The following is an 8645-nucleotide window of genomic DNA, read 5'->3' on the forward strand; positions in this document are numbered from 1 at the left end:
GCCGCTGAGAATGTTCTTCCATTCCGACGTCGGAGTTCCATCATCGAGAGGGCCTGAACATCGGGCCGCCCGTAGCGGCGACTGCGGGAGGGCTCAGGAGGCCCCGACCACGGGGGAACAACAAAGAGGAGGATGACTGAACTTTGGTGCCTTCCCACACAGTGGGAAACTTTGATTCCGCTGTGTGGGGATGTTTATGTTAAAGTCTATCGTTCTTTTTTATTCATATGGCTGTATGTTGACCACAAATTTCACTGTAACAATTGGTGCATGTGACAAATAAATGTCTTTTGAATCTTGTTTCGGCCTCTTTATCAGAGCAAGAATGTTCTTAATGTTGAATGCAGTGAGGATCCAGGTGATTGATTCTGGGATGGCAAGACTAGTGTGGAAGAGATTGGATTGATTAGGGATTGCATTTATTCACTACAGTACAGTAGAATGAGAGAGGATCTCATAGAAACCTATTGACTTCTAGCTGGACTAAACAGACCAGATGCAGGAAGGGTATGTCCAATGCAGAGCAGTTCACATTCAATGGTCACATCCTTGGATGACACAGTGTTGCAGCATCAGAGACCCAGGTTCAATCCTGACCTCTAATGTTATCTGTGCGGAGGTTGCATGTTCTCCCTGCGACCATATGTTTTTCCTCCGGGTGCTCTGGTTTCCTCCCACATCCCAAAGTCGTGCGGGTATGTAGATTAATTGGTTGCTGTAAATTGTCCCTGGTGTGTAGGGAGTGATGCGAAAGTGAGATAACATAAAACTAGTGTGAGCGGGTGATCGATGGTCAGCCGAAGGGCCCATTTACATGCTGTGTAACTAAACTTGTAGCAAACTGTGTAACAAACTGGAGTAAGTTTGATGGGCCAAATGGCCTACTCTTACTTCCAACCTTTTATCACTTTTAAAACTTTCAGAAAGTAAATTTTAACGTACTGTTAATATTGGTGAATGCCATTACAAGAACATGACAGAGGTCAGGCAGTCAAATAATAAATCCTATGAATTGGAATTTACATTTCAACACCATTGGTCCCAAAGAGAAATCAAATTTGTTGCCTGACATAGTGCTGGTCATAACTTAAAGCTTGTGTTACTGAACAGTGCTTCAAGATGTAAACATTTGGATCCAATACAAGTTCAAATTTTGAAACTCTCTAAATGTAGTTTCTGACATTAGCATCGGCAGCAATCATGTTCATTAGGATTTTTTTATTTTTGAAAGAATTATGAGTCTCTTGTTGCATTAGTCATAGTGAGCCAAATAATATGGTAACATTTATTCTGAGACCTTGTAAAAGAGGGTGGATGTGGATAAGGGCAAAGTATTTAATTAATCAACTCAGATTTTACAGGAGCTAGCAATATGTCCCTCCATTCCTTGAGTCACCTGAAAACCTCAACTGGTGTGTGTTAATGTCACAAATCCAATTCCATTGAAGATGTCTGGAAAACTATTAGCAATCTACTGAATGGCAGAAATTCTGCTTATATTTTCTCTAACCTAGACTACATATTTCCTTACATCTGCTTCTGACTAATGTAGTGACACGCTTAAGTCAACATTGTAAATCCTTCTGTCAAACCAATATTGCATTTGGGGAAAAATAAGTTTAAGATCTTGTATAAAATGAATAAACTCTGGTTGCTCACGTTGTATAGATGCAGGCTAGTTATTAGGGGGAACCAAAAAAGCATGACAGGTAATATTTGGAAGATAGACACAAAAAGCTGGAGGAACTCAGCAGGACAGGCAGCATCTATGGAGAAAAAGAATAGATGATGTTTCGGGTCGTGACCCTTCTTCAGACTTTTTGTGTCTATTTTTGTGTCTATTTTCGGTTTAAACCAGCATCTGCAGTACCTTCCAACACAGGTAATAGATGGATAAAGGTGAGGGTTTTTAATAGACAGGTGGTTGGACATAGGATAGAGATGAAAAGACAGAAGGTGTGGAACAAAAGGATTGAAGAGTTGCAAATTGTGAAGCTAGAGGAAGGAATGTAGGTGTTAGGGGAGAGGGAGGGGAGAAATAGGTGCAAGACTAGGTGGGGCACAAGAGAGAGAGAGAGAGGGGTAGGAAATATAAAAGGGGATAAGAAGGGAAGGGGGGTAGTTATCTAAAATTGGAGAATTCCATGTTCATACCATTGGGTTTTAAGTTACCCAAGTAGGTACTTGGTGCTGTTCATCCAGTTTACATGTGGCCTCACTCAGGCAATGGAGGAGTCCCAGGACAAAAAGATCAGTATGGGAATGAGGTTTAAATAGTTTGCAACTATTTGGTGGACCAAGCGAAAGTGTTTGGCGAGAAGGTGACCGCGTCTACGCTTGGTCTCGCCGATGTGCAGGACGCCACATTGGGAACACCAGATGCAGTAGACGATGTTAGAGGAGGTGTACATGAACCTTTGGCTCACCTGGAAGGTGTAGCCATGGCTACTTGCATGGGCCTGCCTTATTGTTGGTTACGTTGAACAGTCCTTGTTCCAGACTAACATGCTGAGCTACTTCAGTACCTATTTTGCTCAAGATTTCACCATCTGCAGATCCTAGTCTTCAATCCACACCTTTTGGTCATTAACACTCCGACCAATGGAAATAGTTTCTTACTATTTAATTATTAAATTGCTCTCATGAGAAAGATTGCAGTTTTTTCCTTTCATACCTAATAATTAAATTCACTGAACCACAAATTCCTACCTGCTTAAAGTGACTATGTGTATCTACGCAGGTGAAGATCCTACTGTGGCACAGTAGCTACAAAGAAGATGTTTCCTAAAATAAAACATTCAAAAAATATTTATTGGCTGTCATAGGCTTTGAGCAGTATTTCTAATTCCAAGGACTTGAATTGGTTCAGCATTACATACTGATTCAATCAATTTTCTGCATTAATACAATAAAGAAATACTGTCAATAATAGGGGTTCCAAGCTACAACTGCCATGGGAACAATCACTATGAAAAACTATTATATAATCATTTTCTAGTTTCACTGTTAGGGTTAAGTACTCAATTTAACAATTCATGTGTCTCAAAGACAGCCAATTTGTTGTTGCTATGCTGCAAGTCTTAACCTCACCAATGCTACTGACAATGCTACACATTCCTCTGGTGAATAGTGAAACGACACCAATGCTCCATTCCTTCTCTCCAGAGATACTGCCTGACCCGCTGAGTTACTCCAGCGTTTTGCGTCTACCCTCCGTACTTGGTATTTTTTCATAGGGAATATAGTTTCCACTGACAAGATATCAGTCCAAAATAGAGCCTCTATTCATAACACAATTGTTTCAACCACCATTTCCTGATAAGTCAATATCTTTGTGGATACAGGAAGGGGAAAGGCAATTGAAAGATTTCAGGCAAAGATAACTTGAAATAATAACAGAAATGGTACCCAAAGGAAAGAACGTTCTGTCACACAAAGACATAACAGGAGAACATGTGATAATGCTGCTGCATCAGTTTACATTTTCAATTCACTCTGAGGTGAAATGGAACTAAATTGTGCAAGGAAGCTTCAATTATACCAAAATTTAAGCAATTTTAAGCAAAATTTAAGTTCTTTTTACTCCAGTCTTTAATCTAGTTTTCCCAAAACAACTTTGATTGCCACAATTCAAAAAAAAGGATATCTTCCATTCCTGTTTTTCTTCCACCTGACCTTTCCTCCCTTGAATGACAATTACTTCACTTTGCAAAAGAACTGGCTTATCACAAAAAGGCTCCAGCACTGAACAAGGCTATTCAGCTATGTGCAACAGCAACCCCACTGCTCCCACTCATCCACCCTCTTCCAAAAGCCCTGCAAATGTACAGAAAATGTGAATGTGCATTTTACTGCTTTGGAAAGCAAAAGACCCAGTCATTGCTTTCAATGCCATTAGGTTTAATGAAAAAAAATATATTTTCCTGGCTGCTTGCCATACAATTTGTCACTGAGATGACACATTTCAGCCCCAGTTTCAGAAAATGCAGGCATTAAAATGCATGTCTCAACGTGATTGCAATCAAAAGCAACTGCAGATGCTGGTCTGTACCAAAGATGGGCATAAAATGCTGGAGTAACTCAGCGGGTCAGGCAGCATCTTTGAAGAAAATGGATAGGTGGCGTTTTGGGTTGGGATTCCCAACCCAAAATGTCACATCCATTTTCTCCAGAGATGCTGTCTGACCTGTTGAGTAACTCCAGCATTTTGTGTCTATCACCACACGGTTGCCCCCTTTTCTGTTATTTATCTTCTAAAATATGTTCCTGATTGAACGACGATAAACCCTATTGGCAGAAGAATCCTTTGATGCCTGATAAGACAGGGTATACAGATATGTTAAATTATCACATGATCATTAATGTCCAGAAATGTTTATTCATTAATGACTGGCTACTGCCAATTCATAACATGAGTTCCTAAGGGGTCAAACATATGGAATCAGCCTTTCACATTGAACACTTTCAAAGACCTTTCACTAAATGCACGACGTAATGGATAGAGTAGATTGTAGGCATGGTTCACATTTGGAGTGAGGATTAGGCTAATGTGTGTAGGTCAAGGCATCAGGCATGGCGGGATTACAAATCTGAAGGTTGCATCCGAGCATGGGATGGGGATTCTATGGATTGTAAGCAGGAAGAGGTGGAGGTTAGGATTGTATGCTCCCATACAACCATGTTGGCTTGGTGGTGTGTTCCCAATTACAAAGAGGTTGTGGCTGGGGTGGGCACTGGTTTGTGGAGCCAGGAGACCGTGCAAGGGTCAATGAAAATCACAGGAGTGTCGTGCCTTTGGGTATATGTCCAATGCTTTTACGTGTTAGCATATCAGGCAACTGGTGGGCTCAGGAGGACTTAAACTATCAATAAACTTTGAATTTCTTAAATATCAATGTTTCATAGAAATTATTCATATAAATGCTGTGTTGCACGTTAAAATTTCTAGGCTATTATCTTTATGATTAAGCCTCGATTCTTTTTAATAATTGTCCAAATTGGAAGAATTAATTTTACATACTGCCTTTAAATTATAATTCAGCAGGTCTTCATCTCTCTTTCCTGAACTAAGATGTCCGCATTGCTTAGAGGAAGTTATCTAATGAAAAATTGTTGGTATATTTAAAGAATATTCTGTTATATCCTGTAACTCTGCTCTCACTCCCCATCCGCCACTCGTAACAAGGGCAGAGTCCCCCTTGTCATCACCTTCCAACCTACTAGCTGTCACATACAACAAATAATCCTCCAACATTTTCGCCACCTCCAACGGGATCCCACCACTGGCTACATCTTCACATCTCCTCCCCTGTCTGCTTTCCGCAGAGACCGCTCCCTCCGTAACTCCCTGGTCAATTCTTCCCATCCCACCCAAACCACCCCCTCTCCGGGTACTTTCCCTTGCAACCGCAGGAGATGCTACACTTGTCGCTTTACCTCCCCCCTTGATTCCATTTAAGGACCCAAGCAGTCTTTCCAGGTGTGGCAGAGGTTCACCTGCACCTCCTCCAACCTCATCTATTGCATTCGCTGCTCTAGATGTCAGCTGCTCTACATCAGTGAGACCAAGTGTAGGCTTGGCGATCGCATCGCCCAACACCTCCGCTCGGTTCGCAATAACCAACCTGATCTCCCGGTGGCTCAGCACTTCAACTCCCCCTCCCATTCCGAATCCAATCTTTCTGTCCTGGGCCTCTTCCATGGCCAGAGTGAGGCTCACCGAAAATTGGAGGAGCAGCACCTCATATTTTGCTTGGGCAGTTGAACATTGACTTTTCCAATTTCAGGTTGTCCTTGCTTTCTCCTCCCCTTTCCAGCTCTCCCTCAGCCCACTGTCTCCACCTCTTCCTTTCCTCTTCCCAACCCCCCTACCCCCCCCCCACCTCCCACCCTCACATCAGTATGAAGAAGGGTCTCGACCTGAAACGTCGCCTATTTCCTTCGCTTCATAGATGCTGCCTCACCCGCTGAGTTTCTTCAGCATTTTTGTCTACCTTCAGTTATATTTAGTTATCTTTTCCATAGTTTTACTCTCATCTTATTAGGTTTTTCCATGTTATTTTACAGACTCCTGATCCTATTCTCCATTTTTCAATATTTTATAAGACTTTCTATTTCATCCAGTTTAATTGTATTATCAGTTTACTTAAGGTGGCACAGGGGTGTTAGCTGGTAGAGCTGCTGCCTCATAGCATCAGAGCTCCGGGATTGATCCTGATCCTGATCTTGGATGCTGTCTGTGTGGAGTTTGCACATTTTTCCTGTGATCGTGTTGGTTTCCTCAGAGTGCTTCAGTTTCCTCCCTCAAAGATACTTCCCAAACTACGTTGAAAGAGAATGTATTCCTGTATTATGAGGATTATCTCAGGAGTGTATCCAATTTTCTTTTAAAGCTCTTCCTCAATAATGGTAGGGCATTAAATAAGTTGGAATAAAGCATTTTACAAATATAAAAAGTGGAAATAGGAAAGCACCGAAATACTCACATGTAAGCCAGCAATGTGAAATGAAAAACAGTTTAGTTTAGTTTAATTTAGAGATACAGCATGGAAACAGGCACTTTGGCCCACTGAGTCCACCAGGTCTATCCTACACCAGTTCACTAGTTCTATCCTGCACCCCAAGGACAATTTACAGAAGTCAATTAACCTACAAACCTGCATGTCTTTGGAATGTGGGAGGAAACCAGAGCACCCGGAGAAAACCCACGTTGTGGCAGGGAAAATGTATAAACTCTGTACAGATGGCACCCATAGTCAGGACCAAACTTGGGCCTCTGGCGCTGTAAGGCAGTAACTCTACTGCTGAGCCACTGTGCTGCCCCAATACCCAGTTACCACCCTTCGCCTCTCTTCCTCTGTCCACAGATGCTACTTTACCCACTGAGTGTTCTATCATTTTCTGTCTTTATTCCCGATTTAGACAATAGGTGCAGGAGTAGGCCATTCGACCCTTTGAGCCAGCACCGCCATTCACTGTGATCATGGCTGATCATCCACAATCAGTACCCCGTTCCTGCCTTCTCCCCATATCCCCTGACTCCCCTATCTTTAAGAGCTCTATCTAACTCTCTCTTGAAAGCATCCAGATAATTGGCCTCCAATGCCTTCTGAGGCAGAGAATTCCACAGATTCACAACTGTCTGGGTGGAAAAGTTTTTCCTCATCTCCGTTCTAAATGACCAACCACTTATTCTTAAACTGTGGCCCCGGTTCTGGAATCCCCCAACATGTTTCCTGCCTCGAGCGTGTCCAATCCCTTAATCATCTTATATGTTTCAATAAGATCTCATATTTCCATCTCATCCTTCTAAATTCCAGGGTATACAAACCCAGTCGTTCCATTCTATCAACATATGACAGTCCCGCCATCCCGGGAATTAACCTGGTGAACCTACGCTGCACTCCCTCAATAACAAGAATATCCTTCCTCAAATTTAGAGACCAAAACTGCTCACAATACCCCAGGTGTGGTCTCACAAGGTCCCGGTACAACTGCAGAAGGACCTCTTTGCTCCTATATTCAACTCCTCTTGTTATAAAGGCCAACATGCCATTCGCTTTCTTCACTGCCTGCTGTACCTGCATGCTTACTTTCAGTGACTGATGAACAAGGACCCCCAGATCCCGTTGTACTTCCCCTTTTCCCAACCTGACACCATTCAGATAATAATCTTCCTTCCTGTTTTTGCCACCAAAGTGGATAACCTCACATTTATCCCCATCAAACTGCACCTGCCATGCATCTGCCCACTCACCCAACCTGTTCAGGTCACCCTGCATCCTCATAGCATCCTCCTCACAGTTCACACTGCTTTGTGTCATCTGCAAATTTGCTGATGTTATTTTCGAGATGAGATGAGCCAAACCCTTGCAACTGGTAGGTGGATATAGGCACTTTGTACCTGTCCATGTTCTCCACAGATGCTGTCTGACCCGCTGAGTTACTCCAGCACTCTCTGAAATGTCATCAACCGATTTAAAATACAATAACAGAAAAGTTAGGCTTCTCTTTAAATCTGTCCTAATAGTTATCAGGACAGATTTAAAGATTTAACAGATTTAATAGATTTAATAATGATTGAGTCTGAAGAAGGGTCTCTACCTGAAACATTACCATTCCTTCTCTCCAGAGATGATGCCTGTCCAGCTGAGTTAAGGGCCTGTCTCACTTGGGTGTCATTTTCGCATCACGCAGGTGGCGCGCAAAGATTTTGTGAATCCCAAAATCCTGGGGTGCCGCGCACGACCGCGCACCACTGCCTACGCCACCACGTCTCACCACGCGGCATGCTTGCGTAATGCACGCCATGTGTGCGTCACGACGCGCGTAAATGACGCGCAAATAGCGCCCAAGTGGGATATTCCTTTTACTCCAGCTTTTTGTGTCTATCTTCTATTATTAAGATGGGAATTGTTAGTTTGGGAGATCAAATTCCAACCTCTTGATTGGGGAACATTGAGAACCTCCAGGCATGAAGAATCCCAGAATAGAGAGAAAATATAACGTCAGGTGAGAAATCAAACAGAAAGAAATGCATATATTCTATTTTCCTATTTTTTCAGTGATTTATGTGATAAATCATCTTGTCTATTTAGGTCATAGAAATGAACATAAAGATATGAATTAAGCCAAATTCAACATAT

The 8645-nt window shown here is 42.3% G+C and overlaps 1 protein-coding gene across 5 annotated transcripts in view; it reads right to left on the reverse strand.

Annotated features, from left to right (window-relative positions):
• The window catches only part of kalrn (kalirin RhoGEF kinase), a 612442-nt gene that overhangs the window by 485822 nt on the left and 117975 nt on the right, over positions 1 to 8645 (reverse strand). The window lies entirely within an intron of this gene.

This window comes from Amblyraja radiata, chromosome 7, assembly GCF_010909765.2.
Source record: "Amblyraja radiata isolate CabotCenter1 chromosome 7, sAmbRad1.1.pri, whole genome shotgun sequence".
Taxonomy (NCBI): domain Eukaryota; kingdom Metazoa; phylum Chordata; class Chondrichthyes; order Rajiformes; family Rajidae; genus Amblyraja; species Amblyraja radiata.